This window comes from Peromyscus maniculatus, chromosome 1 (assembly GCF_049852395.1).
Source record: "Peromyscus maniculatus bairdii isolate BWxNUB_F1_BW_parent chromosome 1, HU_Pman_BW_mat_3.1, whole genome shotgun sequence".
NCBI lineage: Eukaryota > Metazoa > Chordata > Mammalia > Rodentia > Cricetidae > Peromyscus > Peromyscus maniculatus.
In genome coordinates, this window is record NC_134852.1 from 8096409 (window position 1) to 8119202 (window position 22794).

Below are 22794 nucleotides of genomic sequence, written 5' to 3' on the forward strand. Positions count from 1 at the left end.
CACAAGGACATATGCTGAACTATGTTCATATCAGCATAATTCGTAATAGCCAGAACCTGGAAACAACCTAGATGCCCTTCAACTGAAGAATGGGTAAAGAAAATGTGGCACATATACACAATGGAGTACTATTCAGCAGTAAAGAAAAATGATATCATGAAATTTGCAGGCAAATACATAGAACTAGAAAATATCATCCTGAGTGAGGTAACCCAGACTCAGAAGGACAAACATAGTATCTACTCACTCATAAGTGGATACTAGATGGGAGGGAAGGGATGGCCAGACTGCAACCCACAACTCCATAGAGGCTAACTAACAGGGAAAGACCCTAGGAGGGACACATGGATGAGCATGTGAAGGAGAAGTGGATGAGATCTACATGAGTAGACGGGGAGGGGGGGCGTGGCAGGCAAGGAGTGGGGGATGAGAACATAAGGAAATGGGAGAATTGAGCTGGAACAGGGACAGAGTGGGAGGGCAGGGAGGGAGTTACCATGATAGATGAGGACATCATGGAAATTGGAAGAGGCAGGGTACTGGGGAGGCTCTCAGGAATCCACAAGGATGACCCCACCTTGGACTGCTGGCAGTGGTCTAGAGGGTGCCTGGACCGGTCTACTCTGGTGACCGATCTAGCAACTACCCTAACTGTCATCTAAGAGCCTTTATCCAGTGAAGGATGGAAGCAGATGCAGAGATCCACGGCCAGCCTCCAGGCTGAGCTCTGGGAATCCAATTGATGAGAGAAATGAGGGATTCTGCAGGCAGGGGACATCAAGATCATGATGGGAGGACGTTCAGAGATGACCGGCCACACTAGAGGAAGCCCATGAACTGTAGACTGGTGGCTGTGGAGCCCTCATTTGACTGCACTAGGCCCTCTGGATATGGAAGATGGTTGTCTGGCTGGAACTGTTTGGGGGGCACACAGGCAGGGGGATCGAGATCCATCCCTGGTGCATGGGCAGGTTTTTTGGGAATCCAGTGCCTGTGGTGTGATGCCTTGCACAGCCTTGGTGCAGTGGGGTAGGGGCTTGGACCTGCCTAGGCTCAGTGTGCCAGGCTGTGCTGACTCCCCATTGGAGACTTTGATTTGGGAGATGTGTGGATGTGGGGTGGCTTGGGAAAGAGGCTTGGGGGGTGGGAGGAGGGAGGAGACAGGATCTGTGGGTGGTATGTAGAGTGAGTAGAAATATTCTTAATAAAGTAAAATGAAAAAAAAAATTAAAAAATTAAAACTAGGAGTTAAATATCAGGGTAATAACCTGAAAGATCAGAGAAGCAAAAGAGCAGCCACCAGTGACTTCTTACATCTATGCATCCTCTGACTAAATAGTGGTTGAGATCCTGTACCCACTTGCCTTATATTCCTGTTTCCACCTCCCTAGTGCTGGGATTAAAGGTGTTCACCTACACTGCCCATCTGTTTCTCTTTTAGACTGGTTCAATCTTGTGTAGCCCAGGATGGCCTTGAACTCATGATCTTCTTGCCTCCTCCTCCCAAATGCTGGGATTAAAGGTGTGTGTCACCACTGACTTGGCCTCTATGGTTAACTATCGGCTAGCTCCACCTTCTGCTTTCTAGGCAAGCTTTTTTTTTGTCAGAACACAAACAAAATATCATATAATACAAAGGTTCAAAGACCTCAATTAAAAAAAAAAGATATATTGAACCTGAAAGAAGAGAAGCTGGGTAATACATTTGGACACATTGGCATAGGAAATGACTTTCTGAACAGAAATGCCCTACGAACAACAATTGATAAGTAGGATCTCTTGAGATTGAGAACCTTCAACAAAACAAAGGGTACCATCATTCAGACAAGGCAGCAGCCTAGAGAATGGGAAAGGACATTTTCCAACTCCACATCTAATAGAAGACTAGTATCCAAAATACATAATAAACTCAAAAAAACTAGATATCAACAAAACAAATCACCCTATTTTAAGATAAGTCATAGATATAAACAGAGAATTCTCAAAAGAGTTATCAAAAATACCTGAAAATCACATAAAGTGATGTTCAAAATGATTAGCTATTAGCGATATGAAAATCAAAATTACTTTAAGATTCCATCTTACAACTGTTAGAATGACTAAAATCAATAAAACAAGTAACAGTTCATGTTGATAAGGAAATGAATCAAAGAAAAAACTCATCTATTGCTGATGGGAGTGCAAACTTGTACAGCTACTGTGAAAATCAGAGTGTTAGTACTTCAGGGAGGTGTGAATCAATATAAATCAAGGTACAGCTATATTAAACTTTGCCAAGGACAATTTTAAGAGCCATGCCATATTGCCTGCCTGTGTTAAGTTTCTGTTGTCCAGTATTGAGCCACTAACCAGAAACTTTTGACATGCCTGAACAAGTCCAGAGTTATGAGAAAGTAACTTAACATTTCCTTATTTTTCGGGTACACTGACCATTAGTAACAATGTTTTGTGGTTGGGTTGCTTGGCAACTCAAGAGTCCCCTGATCTTTTCCCAAAGAAAGCTTCCTGGTCTGCTTACTATAAAACCCACCTGAGAAAAATAAAATTTTGCAGCTTGATCAGAATACTGTCTTGCTGTCAACTCTTTGTGTCTCTTGACCCTTTCATTCGCCATTCTCCCTTCTAGGGTCTCTGCTAAAGATCCTGCTGGCCAGGACAAAACTTAGGCATATATCCAAAGATATTCTATCCTACCAAAGAGATGCTGGCTCAGATATATTCATTGCTGCTCTATTTATGATAGATAGTATCTGTAATCAACATAGATGTTCCTCAACAGAAGAATGGATGAGAAAAATATGGTATATTTAAACAATGAAGTATTACTTGGCCATTAAATACAGGGGCCATCACAAAATTCATAGGTGAATAGATGGAACTAGAGAAAAACCATTCTCAGTGAAATATCCCAGACACAGAAAGACAATATGGTATATGTTTGCTTGTATGTGGATATTAGCTAGTAAGGCAATGCTAACTAAGCTGCAATCCATGGATCCAGAGATTAAGTATAGACTGGGGGACTGGAGGTAGAGACACAGTGGGAAAGGGCAATGGAATAGATAGTAATGGACAAATGACAGGGGCCCTAGAATAGGATGATCAAGTGGGGATGGAGAATGAAGGGAGAATAAAGGAGGGAAGGTGGGGAGAGGCAGCTAAAATTAAGGGCCATTTGAGGGGTAGTAATACCTAATACAGTAGAAGCTTCCTAAAATATATACATATATAAAGGCAATCTAAATAAAATTGTCTACAAATAAATGGAAGAAACAGAGTTCTAACAGGATATCTCTTGTCACCAAAAGACTCTTCCAGTACTATAAATGGGCCAAAAGGGTCTCATGGCAATCCAAACAACCCAAGCTGTAATGAACACAAACTGACAGCAAGGCCCTAGTGCAAAAGACATCACAACTCATTGAACATGGACAAGTTGATTTGGTACCTACATAGAGCACAAAGGTACACAAAGATACTCTGCCCACTACTACGCACAAACACCAACACAGCCACTAACCCTTTGATATATATTGTTGTCATGACTACAGGCTATGCTAGAGCTTTGGCAACAGAAGGTTGTTAGAGTAACCAACCAATGTCTGGTTTCACTTATGACCTGGTTCACAAGATGGAACCGGTACTGAACACTGTTCAGGAGACCAAGAACCAGAGACCAGATAGCTCAGAGACCTGGGGTATAAGAAACACTACTGCTCTTTTTAAAAAGGTAGCAATAAAATGACTTTTAATGATATTCCACCACACTCAGTTGAGTACCTGAACACTCAGTTCTAAATAGATGCATCTACAAACTCCTCTTAGAGCTCAATGAACCTAGAGAAAGAGGAAGCAGAAAAAGTATAAGTCAAAGAGGATGGAGGACACCAAGTGAGCAAGACCCTCTAAATCAGTGGATCTCAACCTTCCTAATGCTGCAACATGTTCCTTATGTGGTTACGACAAACCATAAAATTATTTTTGTTACTAGTACATAACTCTAATTTTGATGCTGCTAAGAATTTTAATTTAAATATATTATATGCAAGATATCTAATATGCAACACAAGTGAAAGGGTCATTTGACTATAAAGGGGTCCTGTCCCACAGGTTGAGAACTTCTGCTTTAAAGCACAGTGATCAAAGCTCATATGAACTCACAGACTGGAGAGCAGCATTCACAGGGCCCACAAGTGTCCTCTGAATATATATTATGGCTTCCAACTTAGAGTTTTCAATGGGATTCCTGAGTGTGCAAATGAGTGGGTCTCTGATTCTTGTGACTTAGGCACCTTTCCTCCTGTTTCTTTGTCTTGTCAAGTTCTGATGTGATAGTTTTTCGTTTTCTCTTACTATATTTTATTTTGTCATATTTAATTGTTATCCCTTAGAAGCCTGTGAATTTGCTAAGAAGAGACAGGAAGGGAGTGGATCTATATTAGAGTGGAGGTGTGGAGGAACTTGTAGGGGGTAGAGCAAATGAAAACCATAACCATAATCAAGATGTATTATATGAAAAACAAATCCATTTTTAATAAGAAGAAAAATAAAACTAAAAATGCAAGTTATTTTCACTCACCTACTGCTGGCTTCTTGAAGGAACAATGGAGCTACTGGAATATTGCAATTTGTGTCCTATGTAATCTACTTATTTATTAATAACAGTGGGTACTGATAAGGAGGGGTAGGGAAAGGGTAGGGTGCTTTCTATCATTCGTGTGGAGGTCAGTGACCACATGTGGAATCAGTACTTGTCCTACAGCTTTAAATGGATTCTTGGAATAGATTCCATGTCACCAGACTTACATAGCAGGTCTATCCCTCATTGAGCCATCTTTCCCATAAACAAGTAATTATTTTTAAAGTTAGTCCTGTGGACACATTGGATCATTTATCTTCAAGAACCATTAACAGGAAGCTATTGCTGATTATTCAGAATTTCTGAAGATGAAAGGTTGAAGCCTTGCTTAATCTCTTCAAGACCAGTATGGCACAATGACACTAAGGCTCCAATAGTGGCCCATACATCTTAGAGGTAGATAGTAGCTGTTTAATTGGACTTAAGTTTTGCTCAAATACAAGGAAATATTGTCTGGTTCTGAAAATTTAATTAACTATTAAGGGCTAGTGTGGTTACTGACTTTGAAAAAAAACTAAAAATACAACTTTACTAAATAAGCATAATTCCTGATTACAATCTAAATATCTAAATATTTATCCTTGTACCCACAGATAGATATAGCTCTTACATCTCATCAAAAGCAAACTTCTATTAGCCTCAGCCAAACACCATTACAAAAACAGAAACTAATAAAAAAATATGGATAACAGGTGATTGCATCATACCCAGCTTACCTGATCTATCTACAACAGAACTCCTACAGCCTACAGCTCAGGGGACGTCACACAAAATGGAGAAGAAAGGTCTTAAGAACCAGGGGAACGGGAAGTTTACTGTGAGATTGCATCTCCTAGAAATATAGTCAGCCTGGAAATAATATGCATAACATTATACAGATTACCAGGTTCCATTTAGATACTTAAGAATCTAAATATATAAGTGTGTCTCCGTGTGTTTGCAGATATATAAAGGTAATTAAAGATGAAGATGAATTAACAAAAGAGTTATGTATGAGAAACTGAGGGGAGTAAGGAAAGGAGATGTGGTATGATTATAATACATTTGAAAAATCTGTTAGCAAAATTTTAACTATAGAAATATAGAGTAATACATAAAAAGAACAGTTTAACAATGTAACAAACTACAGCATACAATAAATACTGTAAATACATACCACAATCCCAAGTTTTGTGTGGCCTTGTCAGTCTCTTCAAATATTCCCAGTTTTTTGCAGTCTCTTGCAGATTTTTGTCCTTTGACAGATTGTACTAAAAATACAATAAGAATATTGAAGTTTTTGTTTAATGCTGTGGATATCGCTCTGTATGCTGAAAATGTGTTGCTCTGATTTGGTTGATAAATAAAATGTTGATTGCCCAGTAACCAGGCAGGAAGTACAGTATAGGCAGGACAAAGAGAAAGGAAAATTCCGCGAACAGGAAGGCTGAGTCAGGAGATGCTGCCAGCCACCACCATGAGAAGCAAGTTGTAAAGATACCAATAACCCACAAGCCACATGTCAAGGTATAGATTTATAGAAATAGGTTAATTTAAGGTGTAAGATCTAGCTAGCAAGAAGCCTGAGCCATTAAGCCATACAATTTTAATTAATATAAACCTCTTTGTGTTTACATGGGTCCAAGCAGCCACAGGACCATGGGAGCTAGGTAGGAACAGGAAAACTTCAGCTACAATTTAGATTCATTGTCATTTATTTAACATGTCCTACTGAAGTAAAGAACAAGTGCTATAGAGTCAGGGATGAGCCCTCTAAAATAAAACTGTTTGAAAAAAATGCAGAAACAACTTGTCAAATTGAGCATATTGGATAATCTCAGATGTCTATGTCAACCATTCAACAATGAAGTGAAACAACACAACATAATAAGTATATATCTGGGACTTGGGGTAAAGAATGATAAGTGTTTAGAGCTGAACAGATCTCTCAGAGGTGAACAATGTGTTCTGCACTTGCAGAGAACCCAACTTCAGTTTCCAATGCTCACAGCAAGAATCTTACAACAGCCTGAGATCCAGTTCCAGGGGATCCAATCAATGCCCTCTTCTAGCCTAACAAGAAACCAGCAATCACATGTACATTGTGGTGGTATTGTGTTCCCCAAAATATTGTGTACCCTAATAAACTTATCTGGGGTCAGAGAACAGAACAGCCACTAGATACAAAGGCTAGAAAATGGTGGCACTCACACCTTTAATCCTAGCATTCCAGAGGCAGAAATCCCTCTGGATCTCTGTGAGTTCATGGCCACACTGGAAACAGCCAGTTATGGTGACACACACTTTTAATCCCAGAAAGCAAGTCTTTAATCCCAGGGAGTACTGGTAGAAAGCAGAAAGGTGTATAAGGCGTGAGGTCCAGAAACTAGAAGCATTTGTCCTGGTTAAGGATTCAGGCTTTTGAGCAGCAATTCAGCTGTGACCCATTCTGGATATGAGGACTCAGAAGCCTCCAGTCTGAGGAAACAAGACCAGCTGAGGATCCAGCAAGGTGAGGTAGCCTAGGCTTGTTCTGGATCGCTGATTTTCCAGTGTTCACCCCAATAACTGGCCTCAGGTTTGATTTTATTAATAAGGACTTTTAAGATTCATGCTACATCTGGCACCCAATGTTTGTGGTACGAATTCTCAAAAAATCTACTTGCCTGTGGGCCTTGTGGGCCCCAGCTCAGGCCTGAGCTACACTTGGCCGGTTGTGGTGGTGCATGCCAGTAGCATTTGCTGAAGGAGGCAGAGGCAGGAGGATCCTGAGTTTGAGGCTGGCCTAGGAAGCTTGCTAAGGAGAAGCTTTGGCTGGGGGCCCAGCCACAAACGGTGGCAGTGGGACCATGGAGGCAGTGGCTGCTGCTCAAAGTTGCTGGCTGCTTCTCATCATGTTGGTCACTGCGGTGATGCTGCTACCTGGGATGAAGGGTTTACTGCTGCTTGTTCAGAAAACAATTGCCAGTACCATTGTGTTACAAGAAAGCATCGACAAAGGTCAATTTGGAAAAGTTTGGCAAGACAAATGGTGGGGAGAAATTGCTGTGAAGATTTTCTCTTTTAGGGAAGAACATTCATGGTTCCAAGAGACAGACATTTATCAGACTGTGATTGCCCCAAACTACAGAGGAGTTGCAAAAAAAAATCTGCAGGGAATCATGAACACACCTAACAGCAACTTTGAAAAAGGATGATGGAACCCCACAAAGATGATTCCACATGGGCTATGGTAATGCCATTAAGCTTATTAAACACCAAGGAAATATTGACTTTGGACTACAAACTGTTCAGGACAATTTCGAGATGATTAGCTGAGATGATCCACCCTGACAGACTACTCAAAGAAGGACTTGTGAAAAGCCCTGAACTTTCCTATTATGCAGAGACTGGACAAATGATACAGGACTTGACAATTAACCCAAAAATTTTCTTTTCAGGATTCCTTAAAGATGTCTTCACCACTAGAAAGCAGGAAGTAATTTTAAGAAAACGACACCCACATTCACAAAAGGTGGGATGAGAGGTTTTTGGTTGTTTAATGAGTTTTGGATATTGCCATTGTTTATGACAGTTAGTTACAAGTTAATTGTTAATGGTCAAGAAAAAAGCTGAACATGGAGATTAGATTCAGAGGTTTTTGTTTAAAAATAAAGGAAAAAGAAAGATAAAGAAATAATAGGATAAATGGGTAGATCACAAAATCTACTCTAAAAAGGAAAAGGGTAAGATATAAAAATGACAAAAGGTAGATTACTGAATCTATTATGAAAGGAAAAATACTTTAAAAAAGGAACTACTTGTTTTAAATAAGATGAGTAATGAAAATTTTTTTGTCTGAGTTTATCAAATGTTACTGGACTAGACATTGTTAATATATATAATGGAGTTTTTCTACTGAATCTGTCAAATGTTAACGGACTAGACATTGTTAATGTAATCTTGACTGTGTATATTGTATATACTTAATGGATATAATTTGTCTTGTATTAGTTATAAGCTTTTTTAAATTTTAGACAAAAAGAGAGGAAATGTGGTGGTATTGTGTTCCCCAGAATATTGTATACCTAATAAACTTATCTGGGGTCAGAGAACAGAACAGCCACTAGATACAAAGGCTAGAAAATGGTGGCACTCACACCTTTAATCCTAGCATTCCAGAGGCAGAAATCCCTCTGGATCTCTGTGACTTCATGGCCACACTAGAAACAGCCAGGCATTGTGACACACGCCTTTAATTCCAGGGAGTGGTGGTAGAAAGCAGAAAGGTATATAAGGTGTGAGGACCAGAAACTAGAAGCATTTGGCTGGTTAAGCTTTTAGGTTTTGAGAAGCACAGTTCAGCTGAGAACCATTCGGATATGAGGACACAGAGGCTTCCAGTCTGAGGAAACAAGATCAGCTGAGAAGTTGGCTAGGCAAGGTTAATTGTGGCTTGTTCTGTCTCTCTGATCTTCCAGAGTTCACCCCAATAACTAGCTTCAGGTTTGATTTTATTAATAAGACTCTCTAAGATTCATGCTACAGTACATAATCAAACAGACATGTACATATTCACACATAATTTAAAATGAAACTTTTAAAGATTCTAAACACTAGGTATTAAAATAAATTTCAGTTAAAGCAAAAACATACTTGCTTTATTTCTTTGATTTTTGAAAATATGTACAATTTTATTATTCTAGAGAAACCACACAATTAATCAAATAAGAAACTGAACAAGTATAACCTGACCCTTGATTATTACCAGCATAATCATTTTGATTGACATATTGTGATTGCTGTTATAACATGAATCCTCAATGCACATGTTGCAAAGAACACAAGAGGATGCAATGAGTCTCAGATTTAAAAAGTAACAACATGCAAATATTTAGGACCTTAACCAAATTTGATTATTTGGAATAAAATGTGTTGGGTCCAGAATACAAAACACAGTTGTAGTCATGGTAAATGCCGTGGCTGAAGAGCTGAAATCTGAACAATTTCCAAGACGCTGTGGTCCCCTAAAGCCATAGTAAAAGGAGGGAGCACTTTTGATGTCTGGGATGGGGACACACACCTTCAATCCAAGCCCATGGGAGGCCCTCTAGGGTAGATCTTTGAATTCAGGCCAGCCTGGACTATCTACAAGTACATTCTAGGACATCCAGAACTACAGAGAAACCCTGTGTGGAAAAAAGTCAATAAATGTAAGGGTGAGGGCGGATGTGCTCTGTTGGTAATCTTTTCGTGCTGTGGTCAGGTAGATGCGTCAAGCCTCTCAGAGCATCCTGTAAGGTTTTTTCTGGCTCTGCTTTTTGTCAGCTAAAGCAGCACCATGATGTACAGACAGCTCATGAACCTTGTGTGTACTGGTGAGTCCTGCTGGGAATGGGGGGGTGTGTCCTGGGAAATACTGTCCTTGGAGGCTGGATCGACCCACAGCAGAAACACTGGCATCCATGGTGGATTTTGGTGCATGAGTTTATCTTAACTAAATGGTCCCTGAATCTACTGTACAGAGGCCCAACAAGGAAAGGTAGGTCAGATCACCAGGCTATTGGAAAGGGATAGATGATCCATCATGAGTTTTTCTTTCCAGGCTTCTTCCTAATCCTGAGGACCTTGGTACAAGCAGGTGAGTCTTATAACATTTCGATACTACCCTTCCCAATAGATAAGTTTCATTCTGACAGGAGAAAAAGCATCACAGAATGTTGGCTGGTGGATCTTGTGAGTGACTCCTTGGTGAGTTTCCTGAACTTCAAAGGTAAGACCTTAGAAACCTGCCTCTCAGTTCTCTCCCAGAAACTCTCAGAAACTGCCCCTGGCTGAGTTAGGCATCAACTTTGACCAGATAAATTTTTGTGGTCTTTCTTTATTTATTATTAATAATTTTTTATTCATTTTACATACCAACCACAGATTCCCCCTCTCATCCTTCCTCCTGTTCCCCAGTCTCTCCCCTGGAAAACCCACCCCTCATTCCCTCCTCTGACAAGGTAAGGCATCCCATGGGGAGTCAGCAGAGCCTGGTACATTCAGTTGAGTCGGGTCCAAGCCCCTCCCCCTGCATCAAAGCTGTGCAAGGTGTCCCAGCATAGGTAGTAAGCTCCAAAAAGCCAGCTCATGCACCAGGGATGGATCCTGATCCTACTGCCAGGGGGCTCCTTAAGCATATCAAGCTGCAAAACTGTCTTGCTTATGCAGAGGGCCTAGTCCAGTCCCATGGAGGCTCCTTGAGCCAGGGTTTTGCTGTGGAGCACTGCTGTCCTAGAAGTTACTTTGTACAACAGGCTGCCCATGAATTCAGATATTGCCCTGCCTCAGACACCCAAGTGCTATGATTAAAAGAGTGGTCTATAACACCGGGAGGATAATCAATATTTTCAAATAAAAAATAATCTTCCCTATTGCTACACTATCACATGACCACCCCCACATATTTCGAGATTTTGATGTTATAATTTATGACTTTTTGAATATGTGTGTCACTTGACAAACCACTGAAGTTATTATTTTTCTTCAAACATCTGTGCTACAGATAGAATTTGTATACCACCAGCACACTATTGCAAACTCTTATATTGGCTTGCATTTACTGAGCTACTTTTGCTTTTTCTACATGAATATGTTTTCAGGTAACTCATTAGCAGCCATTTCTTTCAGCTTAACTTCATAGCATTTCCTGTGCTTATTGTGATGAACTCTGTCTGCTACTATTTTTCTAAGAAATTAATTTTCCCCATTTCTGAAGATCAGTGTTGCTGACATTTATAGGCAGTGTCTCTTTGTTTTTTCAACTTACCTTATTGAATATATCATCCTGAACCTCTTGAGGCTTGTAGGTCTTTGCCATGAGCTGTATTGGAAGTCCCACGTGTGTTCTTTGCTTCTTTTATCATTCTGATTTCAGGATCTCTTATTATAATTATATGCTCTCTGGTCGTTATTATTTGGGTTGAATTTCTTTTGTGTCACTTGATCTTTTTTGTTCCTGACCATGTAAGTTTTACTCCATATTCAAGAATGCTCTATACTTTCTTCTCTACATTTTTTTCTGTTTATTTTTATTAGTGCTGTTATTTCTTCTTTTAACATTTTATTATTTTTTGAGAACACAATGTATATTAGTTATATTCATCTCCTGCCTAAACTCATCCTAGTTCCATCCCCTCCCCTCCACATCCAAGGAAACCTCTCTATTTCTTTACACATTCTTGATTTTTATTACTGATAATTTGGCATTTGGGTAGTATCAAAAAATCCTGTCATTCTTCTTCATTATGTTTTAATTCAGTTTCTATATTTATCCATCAGGTTGCATAATGTCTGATGTAAGCTCACTCATTCTCCTATTGAATCAAGTGTATTATTGAAACACTATTAACTTTTTTAAATTTTGCATTTACTTGAGACACTCCCATGTGCACCTACATGAATGTGTTTTCATGTGTGAGTGTGTGTGTGTGTGTGTGTGTGTGTGTGTGTGTGTGTGCTATTGTACATACATGGAGTTTTGCACAAGTGTGGAGGTCAAAGAACAACCTTCTTGAATCAGTTATCTATCTCCTCTCACCACATGAGTCCCAGCGATGGATTCCAGAGAGTCAGGCATGGTAGCAAGAACCTTTCCTACTTAGACATCAGGCTAGCCCACACATTTTCCTATTCAGTAGTTGTATTGTTTACCTAAAAGGGATGTTACCAAATTTTATGTTGTTCAATGATTCATTTCCAAATATTATAAAATATTCTAACAGTTTCTCTTCTACATAGTTAGAACATGGCTATTGTTTTATAAAATACTTTTCTTTTTAAGTTTAATTTCTTGAGACTTTCATACATGAAAACTATCTTTGCATCATTTCTACCCATTGGCATATATCCAAATAACCTGACAGACTAAGGCATGGATGCTTTTTCAGTTTTGTTCTTTGCTGCTCTATTCTCAACAGCTAGGAGAAGGAAACAACTTAATGTTTTTCAGCAGTTGAATGGATAACAAAAATATATTACATGTTCACTTAGAATAGTAGTCAGTGGTAAGTAACAGTGACCATGAAGATCTGAGAAAAATAAATGAAACTATAAAATATTATATTGAGTGAGGCAACCCAGTTCCAGAAAAAAAACTGCAACATTTTTTCCCTCATTTGTGCTTCATAGCTCCAAATCTTTAGTCATGGTTTCTTATAATTCTGTCATTTCATTAAAGATAAAACACTACTGTGAATTATTTATTATGGGCTCCATAGGTCTTTGTTTCCTCTGTGCTCACTACCAGAACCTTACCATTGTTCTCTGTTAATGTTTGACGTCTCTGATTCATATTTAAGTTCTGACACAAACACACCTGCGTATTGAAGAGAAGCACCTCCTCTGCCACATGCAGAAGTTCTTTGGTTGGAAATAGACCTTTGCTATATAGTCTAACCTGAGAACGAAGTTGAGCAAATTGGTTGCAATCTTGTACCAGATGACCTTGGTGTCAATGTCTGCTGTTTGACTAGCTTGCATCCTTTGTTTTGAGATCAGATGTTGTTGCTACTTGGGCTGCTGGTTCAGTAAGATCACTGACCACACTCCACAATCAGGGACAGTTTCTCACTGGGTCCACAATCACCTCTACCAGGGCAGTGTTGCAAGATGCCATCACTGTCTGGAGTCCATACTGTCTTCACTGTAGTGTTTTGCTATTGTCTCTTTCCTCAGGAACATCCACCATGTGGATACAGAACATGGACCAAGATGCATGGGCTGTCAATCATGAGTCCAAATCCTTTTCATCACCAAGTGATCCAAGTAGCAGAACAATACTATATTTTCAATTTTTATCATGCCAGGAGCTTTGAAAAGGTGGAAAAAAATATATATCTGCCTCTAACTTACCACTCTTAGTGTAGAAAAATGAGCCAGTATAACCTCTGTGAATGAAACTCTATGCAAGAATGCCTTAGGGACACTGTACTTCCAAGGACTCTTCCCTCCTATTTTTGTGGATTTTCTCAATTCTGTGGTCCTATGGGCTGGCTCATCCTCATCACTTAGGTCTAGAAAAATCACAATGTAATTCTAATCTGAGTATTGTGACATATCTAGATTAGTGATGGTAAATCAAGGGCATTCCTTTTCTGCCATATTAGTGGCCACAACTCCTATCTGTCATATCACAAATGAATCTTTTCCTCTAACCATCTGATATGATTTCTTTTGAGATTACATTTTCTATGACCAAATCTACTTTGTTATTTAATACTTAAGCAAAAATCTTAGGTAACGTATCTTAGAATAATAGAAAGATATACCATATGAAATGTTTTAGTTGGGGGAGCACTCACTACAGGAAAATTATCTTATTGTATTGGGTAGTTTCCTTGGAAAGATGTGATACATACAAGTCTGCTCACCCCATAAAGGAAACCTATGACAGAGCAAACAATAATTGCACCAGATTCCAAATATGTGAATCTGTGGATTTACCAAGAGTACTAATAGTAGTATGAGTAACAGGGTTATTTTCAGAAGCAAGGGATGACTCAAAGCTTTACTTAAAGCACACCTCACTATGTGTAATTATCATGAAAACCAAAACCCTGTAGATCTCTGCACAATTTGAATACAACTCAGCAGGTCTTAGATATTAACAAGGAGAGCTCAGCTGGCCCAGTAGTTTACTCTTTCTATAGAGCTGGGAAGGGCCACTGGTGAATATTGCAAGTTTCTACTTTCCAGTCCATACAATATTTGTTTATCCCCTGAACATCTCAGCCTCTCATATTGAAACAGGGGTGTTTCAATTCAGAAAAAATGTTATATGTAGGACCCCAAAGCCATGAAAATTTGAGGCTCAGTTCTTGAGGATGAATGGGCATCACTACATTTTTTACTCTGTCCATCTTTCTGCAGGAAGTCATGACAAGCCTTCACTGTCTGCCTTACCAAGCCATGTTGTTGCTCAGGGACAAAATGTGACTCTTATCTGTGACACTCATAATGAGTCTTTGACATTCAAGCTGTACAAAGAATTTGGGGCTGCTGTACCTCAGTTACATGAAGAAATATTCCAAAAGAACTATGTCTTGGGTCCTATGACTCCAGAATATTCTGGAACATACAGATGCTATTGTAACAGTCATCAATACACTAATGAACTGTCATCACACAATGACCCTCTGAAGATCATAATTTCAGGTGAGAGTCTATATTTTGAGTGTCCCTTCATTCACCCCAAACCACCCAACCTTAGAATTTCCAAGGAATATTAGGCAGAGTCTCATCATTATAAAGAATATTTAACACAGGGAATTGGGTACTGCTATGGCCATAACATAAACCCAAGGACATGCACTTTCTTGTCCCTAACACTTCCTAAGTGTTAAACAAATCAAGGAAAATTGGGGTTAAATATGGAATTCAAGGACTAGCAAGTTGACATCAGGACGAGAGAATGTCCTGAATTATCCTGACCCTGTAGAACAAAAAGAATACTTTTAACAAAATAAGAAAAATGCAGTTGTAGGCAAAACAAATCAGTATGAAGGACACAATTTATTGCTAACTCTGACAGTGGAGGAGGGTCCAAGTGCTAAGGATTACATAAGACCTCTGGAAGCTGAAAGGCAAAAATAATGGATACTTCCCTAGTGATTTCAGCAGTATCATATTCCTGCATATAACTGATTTATGCTATTTGGGATTGTTTCATAATTCTGATCTTCAAAACACTTGTGTTCTTTTTAAGAATCATGTTTGTATAATTTGTTATGGTAGTGACTGGAAAATAATACAGGAATTCAATCAAGGGCAAATAAAAACTCAGCAGGAAAGTGTAGCAGTCAATAAAGTCAGGAAGGTAATATTTTGGGAGGAAATAATGCTCATGATGTCAGATTTGGAATGCCTTACAGAAGTTTGATCTGTAGAGAAGGCCAGAAGAGATTCCCTGATACCAACCTTTACTATTAACTCTCTTATCTTGCCAATGATTATACTTAGTCCAAAGTAGCATCTAAAGGACGCATTACGGAACCTGGCAGGAAGCTTGCCATGTTTTGTGCCTTCCCAGAACTTAGAAAGGGACAATAGTGGCTAGGGTAGACAGGTTCAGCAGATACACTCTCACAAGAAGCCAAGGGAAAATGTTGTGCTGCTACAAGAGTCATAGAAGTGGGAAATGTTCAGAGAATGATGGAGGAGTCTGTTTACAAAGTTAACATAAACAGAGACAAGGACACCGGGACACAGACAGGAAAAACAGCTGAAGGAGGGAAAACCATAGGTTTTCTGGGATTCATAGATTGGTGTCAGGTTCATACTCACAATCTCTTTATTTCTAGGAATCTACAGGAAGCCTTTCTTCTTGGCCCTGCCAACTCTCCTGGTAAATTCAGGAGAGAAGGTGAACCTGGAGTGTCATTCAGAGATTATGTTTGACAACTTCATTTTGACTCTACACAAAAATAAGATAACCAAGGACTCTATCTAGCTTTCTGCAGAATCTCATCTTGGGGGGTCCCATGCCAACTTCTCAATAGGTCCTGTGACACCTGACCATGCTGGGACTTACACATGCTATGGTTCTTACAATCAAACACCATATGAGTGGTCCGAATCCAGTGACCCTGTTGACATAAAGATCACAGGTACGAGGGTGTTATCTACCCTTCATCCTCTCTGTGGTGCAAAGAAATTATTCTAGACTGCAAGTCCTGGGATGTCATGAGTAATATGAGGGTGTCAAAGTTAGAGAAAGGCAGCCTTGATGAGTTTATTACTGACATGAACAATGAAAACAGAGATACAAAAACAGACCACTGGTTACAATGGAAGGCACAGCTACAGGGAAATCAAAGGAGTTATAACTGGGAGTAAGGAGAAAGAGGCAGCTTGATGAGCTTGATATGAATAAAAGACAATGAAGTCCTTTTCCTAATGTCCAAAGGCCTTGAAAGTGCAGGATTTTGATTGCCTTCTACAGACACAGGACATCTGCAAGAATACATAGACATATTATAAGTCTGACCTGAGTTCATGTGAAGGGTGGGGCTGGTTCTTCATGAGTCCTGAAGTCTTGGTACAGATGGCACCCTTAGAATTTCTGTCTAGACTGTCATGATTCCTTTCTTGTGGTTGACCCATTATTCATCCCAGAAGAGCATTACCTTGGGTAACTGAGTAGATCACCAATCACTGTCTGTTCTCCATACCACCAAACTTTTGTCAGTTCATGTTCTAAGTTATTCAGACATTTGAGGATGGCTGAAGGAAAAAATCTGATGGGGTGCCTGCTGGGATAAGCAGACACTTGTAAAACAGAGACATGGAAATATATGCACACAGTAACTCAGACAGGGCCTGAGAGAAAGATTCAAAGATGGAAAGGGCTGAGGAAATAATAAGCATGGCATGGGAAGAGAAAACCTATAAAAGTCTTAAGCTTGAATGGAAGACTTGAAAGTAGAGGTGAAGAAATAATGGCAAATGCTTTAAGTTTCCAGACAAAACTAGGGAGGCAGATGGTAGATCACACTTGAACAGTACACATGCTAAGAGAAACAAAAGAAGGAAGATCATCTTGTCCCCTGACCAAGGGAAACAAACACATTTCATAGAACATCCTGTGCTTTGAAAAGAGAGACTAATTAAAATGGATTGCAAAAAGAGACCAGATAGAATATGAAAAACATAGAATGAAGTCAGATTCTGGATTATCGGCATACATAGGATGAAGGAGTTATAGGTTATGAAATCAGAAACTAACCATGAGGAGGGAGGAGATTTACAAGCAGGGATGGGGAAAGAGGTGGAATACACATGCCATGGAAGAGTAAATGGGGGGAAAGGACCAGCAAAGGTGGTACAAGTGAGGGAACCAGGAAGAACTCTCTGAGGATGACTTAAGGAAATCCATTACACTGCACTCTAATTAAAACAAAATAACCTGTGCCTCTAATTAAAAGAATTGATTGACAAAACATTTGGAAAAACTGAAAGGACAAAATATAACATAATGGAATCAGTGGAAGTTTGTGGACAAGAGTGAATAACAGCATAAATATGATCCACATTACATATATAAATATATATGAGACATCACTTAAAGAAAAAGAGGCCAGAAAATTTTTAATTATATTTTAATTTCAAGTTTTTATTGAAAATAAATACACTAATACATTACATATACAAGAAAATTTCATAAGGCATTCAATAGCTATATAAAGTTAACATGTTAATGAAAACAAACTTAAAAACACAGATGGTATGAACCAATTCATATAGAGGCAGACACTGGCAAAAAGCAAAAAGTGGGGTACAATGTATGATTACAGGATTGAATTCAGAGCCTCAATAAAACAATATAGGAGGTAAGAGGGAGAGGGGAAAATCATGAAGTAGAAAAAAGGAGAGATATAGGCGGGACAGAGACAGACAGACAGACAGACAGACAGAGATCAGAGACCAGGAAGGAGGAGAGAGAAATGAGGAGGAAATAAACACTGGTAAAGAACAGCCCCTCTAAATGTCTCTGCCTCCTTTCTTCCAGGTTTATACAAGAAACCTTCTCTGTCAGCCCTTATAGACCCTGTGGTGATGTCAGGAGAGAACATGACCTTGTCCTGTGTGTCTGACCATCAGTTTGATATGTTCCATCTCTCCAGAGAAGGAGTGCCTCAGGGACATGGGCTGCCTGTAGTTAAGAGCCACAATGAGACATTTCAGGCCAATTTCTATCTTGGCTATGTGATCCAGGCAGGGACCTATAGATGTTATGGCTCATTCCGTAACTCTTCCAACGTGTGGTCATCCTCAAGTGACCCATTGTACATTCCTGTCACAGGTATGAAAGCCATACAAATATGACTAATGAAATACTAAAGGCATATCTGAGAATCATTGTACTGATGATAGAGAGAAAGTTCTTAGGCAGCTACAGAAAAGGGTTACTGGGAGTTATTTTATATATATATATATAAACAATGGACTCAGTAAGATACACATTTACATATGTACATATATATTTGTGTGTGTCTAAGCACATGTAACAATATTAATCAAAGAAAAATAGGCTTTCAACTTAAGGGGTGTGTGGAAAAGTTTGGAGAAAGTTTACCTGGGAGGGGATGGAGAGATGAAAGTGAGATAGTTGTATTTCATTTAAGAACTTTTTTTAAAAAAGACATGGAATTTGAGAATGGCTATCAAATTATGAAATAATATACAAGGGGCCTCCCAAACAGTGCTTATGCTGCTTGGCCAGTCACACTGGGATGTGTATGTATTCAGGGAGAATAAAAAAAAGTCAGGACAGACTCATTAGAGATACGATTGGCATCAATTTGGGCAGATCAGAGATGGTACAGTCCTCCTGATCTCTTCCTCACATACATTCCCTATTGTCTCATCACAATTTGAAATCCAAGGAGAAAATCCACAAAGAAAACTACATAGTAGGAATCCTGTAAGAGACAGAGTGGGTGCTGGTTACTGTCCAAATTTAAAAAAACTTTCCTTAAGGGGAAGGCAGACAGCCTCTGATGAACTCTCTCCCTCTCTTGTCCCCTTCTCTAGTTAACTCAACAAGAAACTGCACTTCATGCACAGAACCAGACTCCAAAACTAGTGAGTAAATGATACATCTTCTCCATTGTGGAAACTTAGGGAACAAAAAATCTGGGATTCCTGTTTTGGCTCAGCTCTGATTATGAAGTTGTGGTATCTGTATTAATCAGTATCTATCACAAATATAAACTACCTTGATGAGAATTGAGAAAGGAATTAATATATGGGTGTAATGATAAGTCATTAGGAGTCAGTTTAATATTCTTTCCATTAAGCAGAACATTATTGGTGGGTTCTCCATCAAGACTCTTGTCCTAAAGCAGCATTGTATCAATTATCCATCAATCAATAAATATTATGCAATTTGTCAAAATGTGGACATTAAGATTTGCCTCTTATTAGGTTCATGTCTTCTTCCAGATATTCACAGGAACATGCATATTCTGATTGGCCTGTCAGTGACCATGATCCTTCTCTTCCTCATCATCCTCCTTTACTCTTGTTACTTGGCCAAAAAGAGCAAATCTCAGGAAAAAGCCAGTGAGTGTCAACTGAGTAACATGAGGAACCAAGACTGGAGAAATACAGGTGTGTTTTCTTCATTTACAAATGATACTTGGGCAAAGACAGGGAAACTGAGGCAGGGATTTCTAGAGAGAAATAGAGTCCTTGCTCTTCCCCTCAGCTCTCAGACCACTGACTAATTCTTCAATGAGTCTTCTGCATCTTCACATCCATAGCTAATATTGAAGAGAAGGTTTTACAAAAGAGAGTAAGGGGGAGAGAGAATATGCTAAAGAAAGAATTATTAGGGTACACCATGTGTGGGATGTGACTGTGAATATAGAGCAGCAGAAAATCTGATTCTAATATGCCTCAGGTGAGCAAACTTGGTTTTTTCCATACATCTCACTAGCACTTTGGATTTAAAATGAGAGTGCAGAAGTCCTTTATTATGTGTGTTTGATTACTTCTGTGTCCTAACAATGCAGCCATCATGGACCAGGACTCTGACATGAGAACAACACTGAACAGACAGGTAGGTCCTCCTGAGTCTGCCCTCTTCCATACAGTTTAATATTCTTTCATTCTCTGCAAGAATGTGTGCACACAACATCACTTGAAATTTACCTATTCCTAGGATCCTGAAAGACAAGAAGTGTAGGATGTGGAATACTTAGAATTTGATCAGATGATCTTCAAACAAAAATTGACCACTCCCAATTCCCAGATTCCCAAAGACTTTTCCACAGATCCCAGTGTGTACATGGAAGTCAGGAAATGTTACGCTGAGATGAAAGATCTTCTTCATCCCATGAGCTCTTAAAGAAAGCTCTGAGGAAGTCCTCTGTGGGGACCACAGTCCTTTCTCCAGTAAAGACTGATAGATGCAGTGAAACAACAGCTGGAATGTGAAGACAGAGGTCTATAATTTTTTGACCATCCTTTATTATTCTCATATGGTTCTCAAAGTGACTTTCCTTTACTTATGAAGGTATGGTCCTCATTAACTCCTCCAAAGTAATCAAACTCTTTTTCTTAGTACTTAGGTATGTATTTCATTTCACTCTGGCAGACCACTACAAACGTTCTACCTGTACATTGTTGACCTACTTGAAGTTATAACCACATTAAGTATCTTACAATTGCAGATCAACAGGAGGCTCACTCTGTATTGCTAATATGTAATAATGTTATACAAAATAATGGTTTTTAAGGCAAATTTGTATATGAATAAAATCTATGTTGATCACAATTCATACCCAGTTACCCTATATTGACTTTCCAGCATTCCTGCTGATATCATTCACCAAGCCCACTCTTAACATTGGGTTTTATATTTTGCTGTACTGTGTACCCTAAATGCTGTGAGTCAAAGTCTTCTCTCACCAGTAGAATCTTCATATTTCTTTAATATTTCAATGTAGACTTCCCCAATATTGAAACATTTTCTAAGATGTGGTTGAAATAAACACCTCCTACTCTCATCATTCAATTACCTTCCTATTGAAAAGTTAGTTTCTCAGTCCTTGGATGGGGTTTCTGGTACAACTATTAGGGTGTTTGGCCATCCCATCACCAGAGTAGGTCAGTCCCGGCTGTCTCTCGGCCATTGCGAGCAGTCTTTTGTGGGGGTATTTTTGTGGATTTCTGTGGGCCTCTTTAGCACTTTGTTTCTTCCTTTTCTCATGTGGTCTTCATTTACCATGGTCTCCTATTCCTTGTTCTCCCTCTCTGTTCTTGATTCAGCTGGGATCTCCTGCTCTCTTTCCCTCAACCCTTGCCCTTCATTACTCCCATTCATGTCCAGGTTGTTCATGTAGATCTCATCCATTTCTCCATCATTGGGCGATCCTCGTGTCTTTCTTGGGGTCCTATTTTCCAGGTAGCCTCACTGGTGATGTGAGTAGCAGTCCAGTCATCTTTGTTCCACATCTAGTATCCTCCTATGAGTAAGTACATACCATATTTGTCTTTCTGAGTCTGGGTCACCTCACTCAGGAAGATTTTTTCTAGATTCATCCATTTGCCTGCAAACCTCATGATGTCATTGCTTTTCTCTGCTGAGTAGTATTCCGTGGTGTATATATGCCACAATTTATTTATCCATTCTTCAGTTGAAGGGCATCTAGGTTGTTTCCAGGTTCTGGATGCAGACATCCATGGCTAGGCCCTGGGTGGAGCACAGGGAGTCTAATTAGTGAGAAAGAGGAGGGTTTATATGAGCAAGAATTGTTGGAACCAAGGTTGGATAAAACACAGGGACAAATAGCCAAATGAATGGAAACACATGAACTATGCACCAAAGGCTGAGGGGCCCCCAACTGGATCAGGCCCTCTGAATAGGTGAGACATTTGATTGGCTTGATCTGTTTGGGAGGCATCTAGGCAGTGGTACCAGGCCCTGGGCTCATTGCATGAGTTAGCTGTTTGAAACCTGGGACTTATACAGGGATGCTCGGCTCAATCTGGAAGGAGGGGACTGATCCTTCCTGGACTGAGTCTATCAGGTTTATCTCAGTCCTCAGGGGAGGCCTTGCTCTGGAGGAGGTGGGAATGTGGGGTGGGCTCGGGGGAAGGGGAGGGGGCAGGAAGGGGGAGAACAAAGGAATCTGTGGCTGTTATGTAGAACTGAATAGTATTGTAAAATAAAATAAAATAAATATATAAAAAAAGAAAAGTTAGTTTCTCTGAATTGAAATATTACCTTTTGGAGGAGAAATCATTAAGACACCAGAAGTAAACTAAACTTCAAAAGACTCAGGAAGATCCTGAGACATACACAATTCACAGGGGTCCTCCCTAATTTTGCATGAGTAATAACAAAATCAGAGGAGACCCTCAAGTTTACCAAGCTGCACAATATGTCAGGAGCTGCAGGGATTCAGGTTTCCTGTAGCATCACCCATGTTGGCATTGGCTTTTGGGGGTGCATCAAATTCTGTTTCACTCATGCTCCCATAATTATCTCCTCATGCATTGGGATGTCTAAAGTTACATTGATGGCTAAGTATATGTTGAAAGTTGGAAGTTTCTGTAATTAAAAGAACTAGATATAAAAATTGAATTTGCACATGATAAAGTCTGCTTAGTTTTTATTTTTAATTGCCTGGTGTGTTATAAATATAACA

At 39.4% G+C, this 22794-nt stretch overlaps 1 pseudogene; it reads left to right on the forward strand.

Annotated features, from left to right (window-relative positions):
• The window catches only part of LOC143266792 (killer cell immunoglobulin-like receptor 3DL1), a 40855-nt pseudogene extending 20587 nt beyond the window's left edge, over positions 1–20268 (forward strand).
• Positions 20269–22794: the final 2526 nt, after the last annotated feature.